At 39.7% G+C, this 19,577-nt stretch overlaps 1 protein-coding gene across 2 annotated transcripts in view; it reads left to right on the top strand.

The window, feature by feature from the left end:
• The first annotated feature begins 353 nt into the window (after positions 1–353).
• RALA (RAS like proto-oncogene A) overlaps positions 354–19,577 on the top strand; it is a 72,785-nt gene continuing 53,561 nt past the window's right edge. Inside the window, exons 1-2 of one of the 2 annotated variants that reach the window (XM_042914610.1) lie at positions 354–636; positions 8,886–9,036. The gene's annotated coding sequence lies outside the window, so the exon portion shown is untranslated. The remainder of the gene's footprint in view (positions 637–8,885; positions 9,037–19,577) is intronic. The other variant, XM_042914600.1, reaches the window with a different exon arrangement.

The raw sequence follows: 19,577 nt of genomic DNA, 5'->3' as shown, positions 1-19,577 counted from the left end.
GGCCTCCACCCTAGGACAGCCAGGGAGAAGCGGCTGCCCCCCGGAAGCAAGATGGCGGCCTCTGCTTTCCCCTCCTTCCCCGGGAACCCCCTCCCGGTCCCCAGAAGAGAGACAAGGACGTCGCGGCGCCGACGCTGAGATCCGGGAACCTCCGCGGGGCCCGCGGCCACTCCCGGGCCCCCGGGAGGCGACTCCACCTCGCCGGACGCGGGGAGTCGGGTGTGGGGCCGTCCAAAGGGCAGCGCAGCCCGCCCTCGGCACGCAGAGGGTGGACGCCTGCTAGCCCGCGCCCTCCTGGCCATTGTTCTCCAGCTCCGGCCCCAACACCCCCCTTCTCCGCTCGCGAACAGGAAGTTACTCCCCAGCCGGCCCCGCCCCGCTTCCCAGCGCCCCGGAAGTGATCTGCGGCGGCTGCTGCAGAGCGGCCAGGAGGAGGGTGGATCTCTGGAGAGCGGAGTGCTCCTAGTCCTCCTCCTCCTCCTGCCGCCCAGGCTCCGCCGCCGCCCGTCGGACTCGTCCTTCTGCCTCTCGCGGCGGGGAACCTCCCAGACGACCAGGGCTGAGCTCTCTCCGGCCGAAGCCAGCTCAGCCGCGGCTTCCGGAGCCCGCGGGGCGGCAGACCGGCTTGCGGTGCAGGTGAGCGATGCCTGCCCGGGCCGCCCCGGGAGAGGTTGGGGCCGCTGGGGCGGCGGCGGCGGGGGTGTGTCCGGGCGGCGGCCGGCCGAGGCCGAGGCTCAGGGCCCGGACGCGGAGATTGCAAGTGCCGCGTTCTGCCCGGGGACGAGCCCAGGCTGGAATCCGGGGCGCGGTGTTCGCTGCTGTGCGGGCGAGTGTACGCCCGAGAGCCGGCGGCTGCGGCGCGGTCCTCCGAGCCCAGCACCTCCTTGAGTTGGCCTCGTCGGAAGGTCACCCCGCATCTCTGGCCCGCCGCGCCGAGGTCCCCGCCTGGGCGGTGCCCGCGACCTGGGGGGACCCATCGCCACCGCCGCAGTCCCCGCGCCTCACTCCGCCCCTCTCCCCTCCTTCCCTTTCTTCCAGTCCTCGCGTGTACCAGAGCAGTTGCTTTTTAAGCATCTCCGCCAAGGTTTTGTGCCAGTCTAAGGAATGGCTTTTTCAGACTGAAGTCATTAGATGCTCCGCATTGAACTGCACTGGTTTACCCATATTAGGGTAATCCAGCCTCGAAAACGAAGAAGAGAATATAGATGTTGAGCGAGGGGGTGTTTCCTTCGTGGTTCGTTCCTTAAGGTTTTCCAGGAGTGGAAGATGTGATTTGTATGCTTTAGGCTGGGTATATATGTGTAAGTGGGCAGGGATGACAGCACAGAGAGGTGGCAGTGTTGTTTCAAGGTTGAAGGAGAATTAGGGAGTTAACTGGCCTTTGCTGGGAAACCTGAACGTCCAGACTTGTGAGAGCTTATCCAAGTGTCTTTAGGGTTGTGTGAGAACTCCAGTGCCACGCCCTACGTGTCAAGCTGAAAAGCACCCAATTTACAAATTGTGTTTGGTTGGGGGAGGGGGAGCTTTATAAAACGTGTGTCATAAGTTAATTCTTGTCGTGAAAGTACAGTACAACTTTAATCGTGTTCCCAAACTCGGATAACAAAATTTGTTAGTAAACTCGCAGAAGGCTTTTTTTTTAGCTTCTTTTTTAATGTATTTAAATGTATCTTACTCGTTTATGTGGGTCTGTCTCTATTAATACAATATTACTATAAAATGACTTGTGACTCTTCAGACATTATTTTTAGACTTTGAATTTTTTCAGGGCAGGAACCATGTCTTATGCATCCATGTGTTCCCATGCTATGTCCCTGGAACAAAGAAGTTATTCCCATATTTCCACTGAATGAATGTGTAGGTGATCCCACAGTTGTTGCCTCAGGAAACATTTATTTTGTTGGGGTTTTTGTTTGTGTTCTAGTTTCTTGGCACATACAGACTTTGCTTTGTCTTAATGTTTTTTTAGCAGGGTTAAAGGACGATTCAAGAAGAATCCTTTGCTGTCCTTCCAAAACTGTCCTCCCCTGAAAGGTTAAAATTATATTTGGGCTATTGTGATTAGGCATTATAATAACTTGTTGTATTCCAGTCTTAAATACTTACTACTTAAGCATGTTTGTCCAGAGTTATTAAGAGATTTTCTAGTGACAGTAAGTTTATGTTTGGAGTTGATAACTGTTCCCCGTCTTAATCAGAAAGAGGAAATTGGGAGTCACCACTGTTTGGAAAACATGGTACGTCACAGAATTGGTTACAGTGGCTTATTTCTCCCATGGGTACATGAAATCCTCTGACATCCTGGTATGACCTTGGCATGATTTACCAGTAGGCACTTCCACATTTCTTTTCAGGGATCCAGGTGTTCTCTAGTGTGACTGCTGAATGTGCAATCATTTGTATCACTTATTTTGAAGTAGTTCATACAACACTTCTTTGCAGGCTCTCAGGGAGAAAGGGCCTACTTATAGGGAAGAATCTTGTCTACATTTGTTTATGGGGGGAGTTTTTGTCTCTAGAGGGTAGGGTTATTTTCACTTTAGGGAGGTCCAAAAAAAAAAAGTGCTGATATCTTCTTTCCCCTCCAATTGTCTGGTGGCGGTCCTGCACTGGTTTTCCAGCTCAGCTTCTGCAGAACATAAATAAATGTACCAGAATCACTTCTTGTATGTGTATCAGTGTTCTACACACTTGTATTCCTTAGTGGATGGAGGGCAAGGACAGTCACTTTTAGAATACAATGATATTTTTAAGGAGGGAAAAGATTATGATTTGGAAGAAGTAGGGAGACAGTTTATGGTTTTTATTGTTTTATAAAATGTTTTAACTCTCAGACACTAAGGTGAGGGAAGCCTGCAGTTTCTTATCTCCGAAACATCACCACTATACAGAGGTCAGATTTTTCTATTTTAATTCAACAACCCTCTTGGTAATAAATCCGTATACATTGATTGCCTGCCAAGCGCTATGATAAGAGCTTTAGTTATATTATTTTTAAATCTCCACAGTACCTCTGTAAGATAGGCAGTTTTGCCGTACTTTACTAAGACTAAGTGAAGTTATTATTGGCTGGAGGCTAGTAGCTGGTAATTATTAGAATCTGGATTTGAAAGTAATGAATTCTGAGAGCATTGCATATTGCAATTAATCCTAAAAGGCTGAGGAAAAACAAGATTCTGATTGAGCTGAGCTTCAGGAATGTGAAGATAATGGGCCCTTCAGCACTCTTGGCCATCCAGTGGGTCCTGGGGTTACCACTGTTTATTTCCAGCGTGCCTGCAAATACAGTGTTCTCATCTGCTGTGTATGCCATGATGAAAAAATGGTTGGATATTGTTCGGATAGGTGCCCTGGAGGAGTAGAGTATTAGGAACTCAACAGTGGTGTTGATACCGCTTTTTTACCTCTGAAGTACCTGAATAATCCCTACTTGAGAGGACTATGGAAAACCTATTTTGTAGTGACCTTTCCTGAAATCTTGTTTTTCAGTTCTTTCATTAAAGGAGGTTGGGGTGGGGGAGGTTGTAGGGGAATTGGGAAGAATGGTAAAAGAGGCAGGGTTGTCTTGGGTCTGTTTTTACCATTTCGGACCATATATCGTTTTCTCTTTGGGTTTAGTGTAGAGGCTTAAAGGTGGCAGAACTCTTGTAAGGGTCTAATTGCTATTCACCCTTTCCCAGCCTGTGCATTTCTTTTTCCTTTCAAAAAATGCACTTTAAAAAAAAATTTTTTTTTTAACATTTATTTATTTTTGAGACAGAGAGAGAGAGAGAGCATGAACAGGGGAGGGTCAGAGAAAGAGGGAGACACAGAATCTGAAACAGACTCCAGGCTCTGAGCTGTCAGCACAGAGCCTGACGCAGGGCTCGAACTCACGAACCATGAGATCATGACCTGAGCCGAAGTCGGACGCTTAACCGACTGAGCCACCCAGGCGCCCCTCAAAAGATGCACTTTTAATGGGCTTGATTTCAAGGATGTGTTCATCTCTTGGTTTAAAAAAAAAAAAAAAAAAAAAGTATGTAGCTCTAAGTAAAATATGGCTCATTCTCCAGTCCCCATTAGTAATAGTTTTTCTTTTTTTCTTTACATCTAAGACACCTTTTTTACTACCTTATGACACTCATAAGGATTTGGCTACCATATAGAAAAAAATGAAATTAAAGCTCCATGAGTTTTAAGAGTCACAGGAATACACTTTAGAAGAGAATTTAAATCTCTGATATAATTATACCCAAAGGTATAGTTGCTCAACATCAAGATTGTAGTCTGTGCAAGCCAAAATCAGCAAGCTGACATAAAATATTGTGATATTATTCTTAAAGGCCTTCACAGTTAGAATTCACAGTTAGAATTGTGACACACACAATCTCTTTGAAATCTGAGGTCCAGTTGGGTTGCCGAATTCACTTATTGAAACTAAAGGTCAGGGTTTGACAATGTCGTGTTGGAGAATAAGACATAGTAGGATTATGAAATGACTTCTACTCCCAGATGCATTGTGAAGGGTGGGCAAAGATCCCCGGTTTCGACAAACATCACGATTGTAGTCATCTAAGCCACAGGATCCCTGCTTTCTAACGCAGTTGAGTAGCTGGCATAGTAACTGATTGAAAATGGAGGTTGCCCACTACTGATTGCAAATACTTTAGTTCAGCTGCCCTGTCTAGGTCCGTTCTGGATTATTGCAGCAGCCTGTTAGCCTCTTGGTGCCACCCCACCTCCATCTTTTCTCCACACTTGGTTAGAGCAGTTATGACACTCCCCTACTTTAAGCCCTTTCGCAGCTCTTTCTTGCCCATTAACAAAATCCAAACTCCTTTTGTCCCTAAATCTCATATAAAAAATTCTCAAGACCTACTCCTTACCTAACTCTCTAGCCTCATCTCTTCTCTTGCAGGGTATTCTGTTCCAGCAATACCAGGCTTCTTGAATGCTAGCGTTTTCCTAGTCCTCCATTTCCTCTTCCGTAGTTAGTTTTAGCCATTCCTCCTTATTCCAGTTTAGTAATGCCTACTTATCTTCCAGCACTCAGTTTAGTATCTTGATTAGATTCTTTCTCTTGATCTCATCCCTCAAACAACAGGAAACCAACCAACCAACCAATCAAATAAGAACCCCAGGAACTTTCAAGACTGGGCTGGTTCCTCCTATTATGTGCTGCCGTAAAATCTAACATAGCACTTACCACTATGGACAGTGCCTTCATTAGTCTATTGTAAATTTTGTTGATCACAGTCCATAGTAACCTCATAGGTGCATACATAAATATACTCTTAAAAGCCTTCACAAGGGGCACCTGGGTGGCTCAGTAGGTTAAGCATCTGACTTTGGCTCAGGTCATCATCTCAAAGCTCATGAGTCCAAGCCCCACATCAGGCTCTGTGCTGACAGCTCAAAGCCTGGAGCCTGCTTCAGAGACTGTTTCTCCCTCTCTCTCTGCCCCTCCCCTGCTCACACTCTGTCTCTGTCTCTCTCTGTCTCTTTCAAAAATAAACATTAACAACAACAACAAAAACCTTCACAGGCCTTTATCAGAATCTTTAGTTCATGACATCCTTGTCATATCAATAATTTTTTCACAGCATCCCTAGGTCAAAAGAAACACCTAACAGTTTATTAAATAGGCCCAGACAATTTAATAATTATTTATGTCCTAAAGATTTAGTAGTCATTTGAAAAAAATAATACACATAAATTAAAACAAATTACTTTTTTTTTCTTAACTGCAGAATATTCCATGGCGTATTCAACCTATGTCCTGTACTTGGACATTTAAGTAATTTCCAATATTTTTCAATTATAAATAATGTTATAATGAAAATCTTTACATATGTGTGTCTTTGTATTGTTGGAGGTAAATATTCAGGATAAATGCATATATAAGATTTGTTAGATATTGACAAATTCCTCTTCTTAATGGAACTCTACTATTTTGAATACCTTCCAGCAATGTGTAAGAGTTCCACAGCCTCAATGGACTATATTGTCAAGTTTTTGAATTTCTGCCAATCTAATAGGTGAGAAATGGTATCTCAGTATAGTTTTAATTTGTAAATTGAACATCTTTTTGTACATTAAAGGGTCATTTTTTTTACATTTAAAAATTAAATGTTCATGTTATTTACCTACTTTTTAAGTAATTTTTGGTCTTTTTCCCTCAGGTTTTAAAAGTTCTCTTTATTTAAGAATGTTAACCATTTAGGGGCACCTGGGTGGCTCAGTCGGTTAATCGTCGACTTTGGCTTAGGTCATGATCTCATGGTTCGTGGGTTCAAGCCCCATGTCGGGCTCTGTGCTGACAGCTAAAAGCCTGGAGCTCGCTTCACATTCTGTATCTCCTTCTCCCTCTGCCCCTCCCCTGCTCACTTGTGCTCGCACTCTCTCTCAAAAATAAATATTAAAAAAATTAAAAGCAAAAAAAGATTGTTAACCATGTAACTTTGATGTATGTTGCAGATACTTTGCCCACTCATCTTTGGCATTGCTTACAGGGTTTTTTGGACGTGTGAAAGTCTGTTCTTGTGTAGTTAAATATATTAATCTTAAATTTTTTGCATCTGAATTTTTCATCATCATTAGAGAGTCATTCCTTATCCTCAGGTTATAGAGGAATTCACCCATGCCGCCTTCCGGTATTCTTATAGTTTCATTTTCCGCATTTAGTTTTCTGACCCATTTGGAGTACATTTACGTTTATGGTGTGAGGAATGGGTATAATGTTATCATTTTCTACATGGCTCTCTAGTTGTCCCAGTGCCATTTAGTTTTTAAAAATCTTGGCTCCCTTTGTCATATACTAGAATTTTTATGGAGTTGGGTGTATTTTACTCTGTTGAACTGTTTATGCACCAGTACCATACTGGTTTAATCATGGGGGCGTTGTATATGATTTAATATCTGGTAGGTCTATGCCCCATTATAACTTGTCCTCTTCTGTGTCGTCCTTGCTGTTCTTGCGTGTTGTATTTTTCCATATGCACTTCGGTGTCAATTTTTCTAAGTCCATTCATTAAAAAGATCATTGCTATTTTTATTGAGATTGCATTAAACTTATGATTTAACTTAGAACTGATTTCTTGATGGTGTTGGAGACATCTTAACCTAGAACAAGCAATGTTTTTTCATTTTCTTAAATCAACTTTTGTGTCTTTGGGGAAAGGTCTATGGTTTTCTTCGTATAAGTTTTGAACATTTCTTGTAGAGTTTATTCCTAAGTGTTTTATCTTTTGTTGTTGTTGTTACCGTTATAAATAGAATTTTCTTATACATTATATCTTCTAATTGGTTATTATTCATGTAAATGAATAGTGCTGATTTCTGCATGTTTTCCTGCTACTTTGCTAAAGTCTTATTGTTTGAGTTACTTTTATCATTGCTTCCTTTAGGCTCAGATATACTATCGTGTCACCTGTAGAGATTTCAATCCTTTCTTTTCCAATGGTTATGCCTCTAAATGTTTATGTTATCTAATTGCATTGATTAGTATCTCCAGAACAATGTTAAACAGAGGAATAACAGTGTCTTCAATAAGACATGCTGATTGTTTTATTGTATTATTTTTTTCTGTGGATATACAAAAATCTACATTGTACTAGATATTATCTTAGCTATGGAAGTGTCTTTCAAAGCCTGCAGTCCTTCACTGTGTCTGTAAGAGACACTAAATGGAGATGCATGTGGTTAGAGGCAGGAAATACTGACTTTCCTAGTGGACAGAGCAAAGTACAAAGATAAGCAAGGTGAGGACTAATATAAGGTTTCCCAGTTCACACAACCAGTCCTAAGTTTTGTTCTTACCTTGCCACATAGTTCTTCTGAACTTCATTTCAGTCTTCTCTCAGCCAGTCATGCTTGCCATAGGGTAACCTCCTTTTCTCCTCTAGGCTAAAGCTGCCATGGGTCTGTGAAGATCTAAGGATTCCCTTCTAGGCTTTCGCAGTCTTTTTTTTTTTTTTTTTTTTTTTTTTTTAATGTTTATTTATTTTTGAGAGAGAGAGAGAGCCCACTCAAGCTGAGGAGGGACGGGGAGGGGGGACAGAGGACCCAAAGCTGTACTGGCAGCAGAGAGCCTGATGTGGGGCTTGAACTCACAAACCACGAGATGAACCACCTGAGCTGAAGTTGGATGTTTAACCAGTTGAGCCACTTAGGAATCCCTAGGCTTTCACAGTCTTAAGTGGTGTCCTCATATTGTAGACAGATAAATGAGGCTTACCTTTTATTGATGTGGTCATGGCTTGGCTCCTTGGGTCTGTAGGTCATATGGCAAGTCAGGTTTATAATTAAATGAGCTTATCCCTGGGAGTGACCTAGAGTACACAGATGTAGGGTTGTTCCAGAGAAGTTTGTAGAGCCTGGATCATCTGTTTTTTCTCCACAATTCATTTTGGAAGACCCAGTCTTCTAGCTGGAAGTGATGTGTTTGTGTGGAATCAAGTGTTGGGTGGGCATCCAGCATATATGGTGTCCACATGCCGGTTATGGATACACACCAGTGTTGCCTCCCAAGTTCTAGAGGGTGCTTTCATTCGACTGCCATCTAAGTCACCCAGAAAGTTCAAATAGCACATTTTCCGTAAATTCTTATAATTTCACAATTATCTAGGTCCATTGGTGAACTCTCAGTCCACATCCTGTTTCTGTGTTTGTCATTCTAAGCATTTCCTTTCCCAGGAGTGCAGGGAAGGATATTTATTAATTTCTTGCCTCCTGGGCTGACGTGCTCCTCCCCCAGAAGTCCCTGCAACTCTTAGTCCATGGTCTGTTGTCCATCATCATGGTCCCAGGAACGCTGGTAGGTGGGGTGTTTAATAATCCCTTTTGGTCCCAGCTTTGAGGAGCTCTCACTCACCAGGCTGTTTGTCCATCTCTGCTTTTCCCAGGACCCATGTTGCCTTTTTCTCTCTGGGTCACATTGCCTCACTGGCATGCAGTTCATCCTTGAGAGGTTTTGGGGATGCCTTGCTGTGAAGACCCTCAAGTCTCACCCTCCGGTAAATTGATGGCACCTTGATGGCAGAGCTTGGGCAGGAGGTTGGTTTTTTCCTGTTCCTTCCCCCCCTCCCCCCCCCTTACTTTATCTACCCTCACCTTTTAAGTCTGAGGACAGTCTGTCTCCCCTCATCCTTCTGCGTAAGACATTTGTCTGTGACAGAAAATCTCCATTCCCTGAGGTCTTTGGCTGCCGTAGTCTTAATGCTTGGATTGTTGGAAACTTTCCCACTACCCTGTTAGTCTCCAAGGTCTTCATATGTCTCCATGATACAACTAAGATAATTCTTCAACTCTTCTACAACTAAGAATAACTTCACTTATTCTTATTTGCTGCTTGTGGGTTTTAGTAGTTTTTTTGGTCCTTCAGAATAAAACAAAACTTGGTCATTTTCTCTGCTTATATCCTTTTATCCTTTGCTTTGGCTTAGATCATAAAACCCATTCTTGTCTTTATATTTTGTTTTTAAAGTTTATTTGCTCACAACTGTTTAAATTCTTTGTACAGTAACTGGTCATTTATATTTTTTATTCTGTGAATTGTCTTTTTATGTCCTTTGCTTATTTGAAGGGTATGGGCGCTAGATTTTTTTTTTTTTTTTAAATAACAGATTTATTGAGATGAAATTCACATACTGCAAAAGTTACTCTTTTAAAGTATAATTTGGTGGTTTTTAATACAGTCACAGAATTGTGCAGCCACGGCCACTATCTGATCTGACCACATTTTCATGACCCCAAAAAGAAACCTCATGCTCATCAGCCTTCACTCCTGATTCCCTCCACCGGCAGCTCCAGGGAACTACTGATCCACTTCCCATCCGTACAGATTTTCCCATTCTGGACATTTCTGGATTCCATGAATGGAATCATACAATATGTGGTCTTTTGTGTTTGGCAATTTTCACTTAACATAATGTTTTCAAGGTTCGTCCATGTTGTAGCATGTATCAGTACTTCATTCGTTTTTATGGCTAAATAATGTTCCAGTGAGTAAATATACCACATTTTGTTTATCTGTTCATCCGTTGATGGACATTTGGGTGCGTCCACTTCTTGGCATATATTGGATAATGCTGCTATGAAAATAGATGTACATGTTTTTGCATGGACATGTGTTTTCATTTCTCCTGGGTGTGTGTGTGTGTGTGTGTGTGTGTGTGTGTGTATATATATATATATATATATATATATATATATATATATATAGGAATGGAATTACTCGGTCATATGGTAACTTTGCGTTTAACATTTTGAGAAACTGCCAAACTGTTTTCTAAAGCACCTGCACCATTTTACTTGCTCCCTATTGGTGTATAAGGCTTCCTAGTTTCTCTGCATCCTCACCAACATTTGTTATAGTCCACCTCTTATTAATTATAGCCATCCTAGTGGGTGTGATTATCTTCTTTCATCTGCTAGAATACTTTGTCTAAGCTGCCCTGTGTGTGTGAAGTAATGTACATCTTGGCATATCCTGTCTTTTTCTTCTTAGACATTTTAGTTTGATGTCCAGTTCCAAGAATGTTCTCTTTGTTGTAAAAACTGTAAATGTGGCTTTTTGTTGGAACTTCTATGTGAACTTTGCTTTTGATTCATAGCAAGGTTTTTGCATTAGTGTGTCTGATGAGTTTCAAGCTGTTACAATTTTCAGTTGTTAAAAGCACACTGTTACAAATTGTTGCATAACAAGTACCTAGACAAAGTGCCTAATAGAGTGAAGGGGAATCATTCATAATCAACACTGACAGTGTTTTCAAGAATTGTTGGTGCTGTATTGACTACAAAATTGGGGAACACCAATTATAGACAAGAGTAACCAGAAATGGTGCTAGGTTTAATAAACTGAGCACTTCTGTGCGCATGATCTCATTTGATCTTTGTATCAGCCAAGAGAGATATAGGTGGGATGGGAAAATTTATTGACCTTCAGTCAAAATGTTTTACTGAATGTACTTGTAACGTAAAGATTTCCACACCAACCAATACCTATGTTGCTTTGTCTTAAATTATTTAAAAAGTATTGGTTAGCATTAGCATTTTCATAAAGCTCTAACTTGCTCACAGCGTAGTTATTTTATTCTTTTAGTTCCCATTTGTTCCCTGTTATTATCTGTATCTGAACAGGTATGGAATAGAGATGATGGTCTCTGTACCTCAACTATGTGCCTCTTTCTGAAATGCATAGAAAACTGCACTGGTGATTCTTTTATACTTGGTTACCTTTTAACTCTTCCCTGGCCCCCCAGCTTTGTATTTTGAAACATTTCCAACTTACAAAAAACGTTAAAAGAGTAGAATATTGAATGCCTGTATTTCCCAATCATCCTCTCTTCACCGATTACCGATTATTATTTTGCCCTGTTTACTTTATCTTTCTAAGTATAGATGCTTTTATTTTTCTCTACTTTGAAAGAAGTTGGAGACCTCATGAAACTTCACCTCTGTGTACTTCATCTTACGTCTTCTGAGAATAAAGGCATTCTCCCGTATCATCATAATACTGTTGTTTAACACATAAGTAATAATTTCATAACATCATCTACTATGTAGCCCAGATTCAGATTTCTCTAGTTGCCACCAATTGTCTTTAAATAGCTGTTTTTCCTCTGATCTGTTGGCTTATTATGTCTTCCTTAGTCCCTATTTCATTTTTTCTAATTAACTTTTTTGAGATACAATTTACATATCATAAAATTCACCCATTTAAGTTACAGTCATTTTTGGTAACTGGTTGTGTAACCATCACCAATATCCAGTTTTTAAACATTTTTATCACTTCAATAAAATCCCTTTGCCCATTTGTAGTTATCCCCATCCCTACCTCCAGCCCCAGGCAACCATTAACTTACATTCTATCTCCACAGATTTGCCTTTTCTGGGCATTACTATAAATGGAATCATACCATGAGTAATCTTTGGGTTTTTTTTACTTAGCATAATTTTTTTCTGGCTCATCATTTTGTGGCATGTGTCACTAATTCTTTTCTTTTTATTGGTGAATAGTAGGTAAGTATTCCATTCAATAGATTCACCACATTTTGCTATCCATTTACCAGTTGATGAACATTTGGATTGTTTCCCTTTTTTGGTTGTTACGAATAATTCTGCTATGAACATTCATGTACAAGCCTTTGTGTGGACATATGTTTTTATTTCTCCTTTATACACCTAGGAATAGAAATGCTCAGTTGTATGGTACATTTATGTTTAACCTTTTAAGGAGGTGCTAAACTGTTTTCCAAAGTGGTCTCACATTATTTTGCATTCCCACCAGCAATGTTTGAGAGTTCCCATTTCTCTGCACTTTAAAAAGAAATTTTTTTAATGTTTATTTGAGAGAGAGAGAGAGAGAGAGAGAGAGAGAATGAATATGAGCGGGGGAGGGGCAGACAGAGAGGGAGACACAGAAGTTGAAGCAGCTCCAGGCTCCGAGCTGTTCGCACAGAGCCCGACGTGGGGCTCAAACTCAAGAACCGTGAGATCATGACCTGAGCTGAAATTGGACACTTAACCGACTGAGCCACCCAGGGGCCCCTCATTTTTCTGCACTTTTAAGAATGGTTATTAGGTTAGTCTTTTTAGAAATTATTATGGCCAGTCTACTGGGTATAAAACTGTATCTCGTGAGGTTTTTTTTGCATTTCCCTAATGACTAATGGTGTCGAGCACCTTTTCATGTGTTTATTAGCCATTCACAAATTTTCTTTGGTGGAATGTTCTCTCAAATCTTTTTCCTATTTTTTAAACAGGTTATCTTGTTATTGAATTGTGAGTTCTTTGTGTGTTCCAGATACAAATCCTTCATAGATATTTGAATTGCAAAGACTTTCTGCCAGAGAATGCTAAGGGTTTTATTTTGGTAATGATGTTAACCATGAACCTTGCTTAATTTTTCTCATTTGCTGTGGGGCTTTTCTAGACAATTGGAATAAGAGCTAGATCTTTTCTTAATTCTTTCATGTGTCTAGCTAGTACAGAAGTAGAATAAACAATTAAAGACAGTGATAGTAACTGTCATCTTCGTTCTGCAGTTAAGCAGTGAGAAACTTCCTTCTGAACCACGAGAAGCAAATAGACACACACTATGGGTATTAGGGCTCTTTCAGTTGTAAGAGTCAGAAATCCAGTTTAGACTCTTCAGCAAAACAGAATTTTAGTGCTTTTCTCTCGCTTCTTCAGCTCTGCTTCTTTTTCATTCTTTTGGCCGACTCTTCACATGTGGCCACTTTCGTCTCCAGATTCAGTTCTTCCCAGCTCAGCAGAAAGAGCCAGTCTTTCCCCCTGGCCCAAGAATGGAGTACTCTGGCCAAGTTAGGTCGCTTGCCCTGCTTTTTGCTTTTGAGAGATGTGGAGCATCCAGATTCGCAGTCCTGTTGTAACGCGCCGGAAGGAGGGAGTAGTTCCCTCTAGAAAGAGGTGCTGGGCAGACAGACTCTATATATGTCTGCTTCTTCAGGGGTGTTGGGGTCATTTTTTGCCCACTTTTATGAAATTAAACCAAAAGTAATGAGTAGAAAGTTGATACCTGGAGTTTTGGGAAAAAACCACATTTGTTATCTGATTAATTTTAACACTAAATTAGCCTTTACTAGTAGTACTTTTTCTTACCTAAACAAACTCATGTGATGTTTCCTTTGCATTCCGCATACCCCTTTCCCCCTCCCACTGAGGTGAGAGGCAAGCGAAGTTAGCAGTAATAACAACTTGGTAATTGTGGCTGATTTTTCTGTATTTCTTTTGAGAGTTCTTTTATGTAGTTTTCTTTAGCTCTCTGAGGCAGGGTTATATCCAACTGTCTCGGAGTGCCTACATTCCTACAGATTGCTGAAATCAATTTTTTTATAATTAGTTTCCTTCCTCTCTTTCATTTACTTGGATTCTCAAGCTCTGTCACTGTCCATATGTTGAATGATTCATCTTTGAAGTGATTTTTTTTTTTTTTTTTTAAGTCAGGATAGTTCCCGGTTCCTTTTCATGACATTGGGTGTGTGATGTGCATGGTGATGGTGAAGACACTGTTGATGAAGTTGTGATTTTCCTGCTCTAAAAGGAAATAATTGTTATCACTGAAAGTGTTTCTTATCTAAAGTCTTTAATAGCTATAACTGCTATATAAATACCGTCATGAAGTTGAACAAATAACTGGATGCTGTGTCCTTGTTGTGTTGCTTCTGTGCTCTTCCAGTACTCCTTAGGATTTGTTTTCAGTATGAAACTTAAATGCAGAATTGAGAACTTGTGGTTTGAGGCTGTCTGTCTAAGACATATCATTTCTCATAGAATTAAAAGAGCGTACCTTGAAAGGTTTTCTAATGTATTCTTCCACTATTTACAAAAATCCCCTCAAAACTACCCAGCCACTAGCCATTGCTTAAACACTTACTGTAGTGATCTTGTGGAGATCTGGGTCCTTTTTAGATATGTTCATTTAAAAATTCATTCCTGGGGTGCCTGGGTTGCTCATTCGGTTGGGCGTCCAACTTCAGCTCAGGTCATGATCTCACGGTCTGTGAGTTCAAGCTCCACATGTGGCTTTCTGCTGTCAGTACGGATCCTCTGTCCTCCTCTCTCTTTGCCCCTCCGCTGCTTGTGCGTTCTCTCTCTCTCTCTCTCTCTCAAATAAATAAACATTAAAAAAAATTCATTCTTGTTTTGAACTGAAGTGTATTATCCTGTGACTTCTCTTTGTTCCTGATTTGCTCTCTGAAGAAGCACTTAGTACACAAACATATTTTTGAGCCCTTGCTAAACAGTGCATTTGTTGACAGAATCGAGAACAGTCATTTTACAGATACTTTTCTTCAAATAATTGAAAATAGCAGTGATACAACTGCTTTGCCGGCTTCCCAGGTATCTGCCTGTTCAGGCCATACGTCCCTCATTTCTTGAGTTAGTTCCTAACTATCCTGATCACAGGCTTCCAGAAATCATACAGTAACATTCACTTCTTTTGAGGTCAAATTTTACAGCTTAAAATATGAAACACTTAAAAAAGAAGGAGGAAACTAGAATCTATACATTTCCTTCTGTGGCCAGTCCCTGACCCTAAACAATTTCAGATTCCTTATTTCCACTTAATCGTCCAGATTTAACCATATGAGGTGGAAGGTGAGGAAACTTAAAGGCTACACTATTAAGAATCAGGAAGTAAAGTTTAAAAACAAATGAAAAAAAACAACATACCTTTGAACATCCAAAGTAGAAATGCAGAGTCCTAGCACTGAAGGCTGGTACGCATCTGATGCTCACGGGAATAATTATGCCATCTTTCAGAACTCTTACTTTATATCTAACTACAATAAGTCTGGTAATTTGCGCCCAAACAGTTTTTAGGAGTGAAGGGTGCTGCTGAAGGCAAGTACAGGGGCAGTAGTGATCAGTGAGGGACAGCTCTGAAAGGAAGGGAAGGGGTAGAAAGACTTAGAAATGACAATAGGAGAATTCAGAGTTCCACATTCTAGGGCTATTAAATCCAGGGGAAAGTACCCCGGTTCATAATAGCCTCTAAGAATTTCAGAATAGCCTCGAGGAATTTGTGAGACATACAATTCAGAGTTTAAAATTTTTGTTGAATACACCTCAAAAATTAAAATACCATCCTGCCTGGACACTGCTTCTGGTGGGCCAAATCGCTTGTTTTCTCATCGATTATCATCTCTTCATTAAATTCCCATGATGATTATTTTTTTAATGTGTGTATGTTAAGCATTAAGTAGAATAAGGCACCCAGTAAATCGTGGCTATTCACTTGTTGATGATTGAGTGGGGGAAGTAGTCTATACAGTTAGAGTTTGTCATTTCTTACAACTTTGGCTGAACCACCACCATTTTCCCACCTTGATGTTAAGGTTTATCACAACGTGACTTCCCTTTGTGTGGTAGCACATTCTGGTCCACTCCCCCTGCCATCAGTCGTTAAATATTTAGAAAATGCTGTTATTAGACTAAGCAAAACATAGTTTAAATTTTCATATAAAAATGTATGTGAATATGTAAAAAATTATCTAGTTAACAGTTGCTTTGTTTTGGATTAGGAAATAAAAGTATTAGATTATATTACTCCAGAATTACTGTAGGGTTTATCCTTCCTCTCCTCCTCTTCCAAACCCCAGCTGTTCATTTGGTTGCTGTTTTGCTATAACTAATCAAATAGCTACTGCCCTTTATTCTTATAAGCTTCAGCTGGATCTAATCTTATTACATCTTTAAATCTTTGATGAAAATATTGACAATTTGTTCTTCAATCAAAAAACATTAAGATATACGGTGCCCAAATATTTATGGGGTCTTCTTTTTGGTTGTTTAAAACCTAGTAGTAATCCTTTGTCAGAGCGTTGCTACCATTGAAGATTATAAAATAAAAGCTTATCTATACTTTTAGTGAAATTTCAGTGACTTCATATTAAGAATGGTTTGTCACGCAGTGTAGAATGCACCTGACACAGTAGTGAAAAATGTAAGAAGCCCAACCTCCGCTTATAAATTACTTTGTGCTGTTTCTTGATGTTGACGGATTAAGAATAAGAAGTAGGATACATTCAGACTTTTCAATGGCTTTCCTTAAAAACTAGACTAATTGTAATATCATTTGGGTTCAGAACTCAGGACTCATTTTTTCAACTTGACTGTCAATGTAAAATATTTTTACTTATATTAAAATGCTTGGGCCAAGGATAAACAGCAGCAGGTTTCCTTTTTGTAGTTTATTTTTGCTATATCTATTAGTCAATCAACCTATGTTTCAAGTTTCTGTTACAGTGTGGAAGGTGGGGCAGGAGGGTTTGAAAGAATTCCCTTTTAAGGCAGTCATATGAAAGTAATTTTGAGATGAAAGTTGGTACTAATGTGTGTTTTCTTCATTCCAAAACTGGGACATGTTGGCAGTAATGTTTCATAAATGAAGTGAAAAAGGGAAGATTGATAGTATTTGAGAAGGTTTTTTCCTTTAGAAATTATAGTTTGTTTTTTTCATTCTTTAATATTTGAAGCTGATAGACATCCATTTGTCAGTAGAATGAAAAGTTTTTAAGAGAAGTATAGAACACTTTGGGGGAGACAGTATGGTGTGGTGACATGAACATAGGTTTTGCTTAACAAAATGTTTGTTGAATGAATAAGCACCTGTTGTGTGTCAGGTACTGTGCTGGACACATAAAAGGATAGGTACTCAGCCTAGGCTTAAGTAACAAGGAGAGTTTTCCCCAAGTGATCACCAGGAGGACCAGCAGGACTTTGGTAAAAGAAATGGATCAGGACAATCAGGTAATCAAATTCATGCCATTAAATTTAGAGTGAGTGTGGTGTATTCCTGCAGGGTGAGAAGGGGAAAGCAAAAAGACCCTGAGGGAGAGGGTTGGGAGGGTTGTAGAGAGATCATAAGGCTCCTCATCACAGGCCCTTGGGACCCATCAAGAGAATTTAGGAAGCATTATGATCAGATTTGCATTTTGATTATTCTCTATGGCAGTGCTTCTGAAATTATCTTTGGTGAAGAACTGTTATAAAAATTTTCAATATGTATCACACATATTTACATATGTATGTTTATAAAATACAATACAGATGAATTACTAGGAAAATGAAAATTTCAAAACAGAAAGCAAGCCCATTTTAAAAGTTAGATTGACAGGGTGCCTGGATAGCTCAGTCAGTTCAGTGTGAGACTCTTGATTTTGGCTCAGGTCATCATCCCAGGGTTATGGATCGAGCCCTGCGGTGGGGCCTGCACTGAATGTGGAACCTGCTTAAGATTCTCTCTCTCTCTCTCTCTCTCTCTCTCTCTCTCTCTCTCTTTCTCTCTCTCTCCCCCTCCCTCCCTCCCTCCCTCCCTCTCCCTCTCCCCCTCTCCCTCTCCCTCTCCCCCCCCTTCTACCCCGCTTGCATGTGTGCTCTCTCTGAAAAAACAACCAAATGATCTCATTAAAAAATAAAATAAAAGTTAGATTGAATAGACATAAAATTACTCTTAAGTTCTCTAGAAGTTTCCAAATGTATACTCTCAAATTTGTTCTTTCCTAGTCATTAACTAGTTAGGTTTTGAGTACCTCTGCCACGGGAGAATTATCTCTTTTTGATCACGTGCCCCATCACTACAGAATTCTAGAAACTCCCATGTGTATATTTACTTTTAAATCACATACATGTACTGCTGTGCAGTTATACAATATACATTATAAATCATAAAATATAAGTTAGAAAATAATGTTAGAAAATAAGTTATATAAGCTATTTTAAATTTAAAAGTTTTATTAATAGAATAAAAATTTTTGTTGGCACAAAAGCATTGTTTAGTGAAAGCAGTGTAATCAACTGTGCTTTATTATAACTTTTGCAGGTCTTGTATCATTCATATGCCAGATAAATAGTATATTAAATCATCATGTTGTATACAATTTCTATTTGTCAATTTTACCTAAATGAAGCTGGAAAAAATAAGTAAAAAAACAACTATTATTTGGCCCTCTTACAGGTGCTGGGAGATATAGTAGACCATAATATATACAAAAAAAAAAAATCTCTGTTCACATGATCTTCATTCTAGTGAAAGTTAACACTTTGTAAAATGGTGATTCAAAGGCTTGGTTTTAGGTGCAGTCTGTTTTATATTCATTTTAATGCTTGTTACATTTGAAATAGATGCCTCATAAAGATACAGATAAAAAATGGGAGAATGATGTTGTTAGTTGTGTTGACTTAATGATAGTCCTAAGTTAATTTTATCTAACAATTAAGGACAGAGGTTTAATGAAATATCTTGCTAATTTCCATTTTCTCTGATGTCAGTTCTTGCAGACTCATCAAAACGTGTTTCCTTTTTCGTGTGTATTTGTAATACATGTTTTCAAAATCTAATGAAACTATAGATTTAAACAGGTTAGAAATTAATTTTCAAGTTGGTGTTCAGGTGAGGTTGTCTTTTAAAGTGGGCACATTTACATTCATAACAGTAAAAGCTTGCCAACTCCTGGTATATCCATTCACTAATATCACACTGTCTTAATTACTGTAGCTTTCTAAGAAGTCTTGACAGTTAGTAGAGTAGGAGTCAGCAAAGGTTTTCTCATAGGGCCAAAATATTAAATATAGGCTTTGCAGGCCATGTGGTCTCTGTTATACCCACTCACCTCAGCTGTTGTAATAGACAGCAGCCATCGTCCATACGTAAACAGATGGGGATGACTAGATCCCAATAAAACTTTATTTACAAAAATAAGTTATTTTGTCATAAACCTAAAACTGCCCTAAAGAATAGTCTGTTGGGGTGCCTGGCAGGCTCAGTCGGAAAAGCAAGTGACTGTTGATCTTGAGGTCATGAGTTCGAGCCCCACGTTAGGTGTAGAGATTACTTAAATATTTTTTAAAAATAAATAGAGTCTTTTAAAAAGAAATGCAGACAGAAGAAACAGCATCACTTTTGTGTTGTTCTTGTGGAAGATGCATAACTTGAATCTAAGCATCAGACAAAACTCAGTTTTAAGAGACGTTCTATAAAATAATTGGTTAGTAATCTTCAAAATTGTCAAGTTCATGAAAGTCACAGTATGAGAAATCATGCCAGACCAAAGGAGGCCAACGAGATG

The sequence above is a fragment of the Panthera leo genome, chromosome A2 (genome assembly GCF_018350215.1).
Source record: "Panthera leo isolate Ple1 chromosome A2, P.leo_Ple1_pat1.1, whole genome shotgun sequence".
NCBI classification, from domain to species: domain Eukaryota; kingdom Metazoa; phylum Chordata; class Mammalia; order Carnivora; family Felidae; genus Panthera; species Panthera leo.
This window is presented reverse-complemented; position numbering and strand designations above follow the sequence as displayed.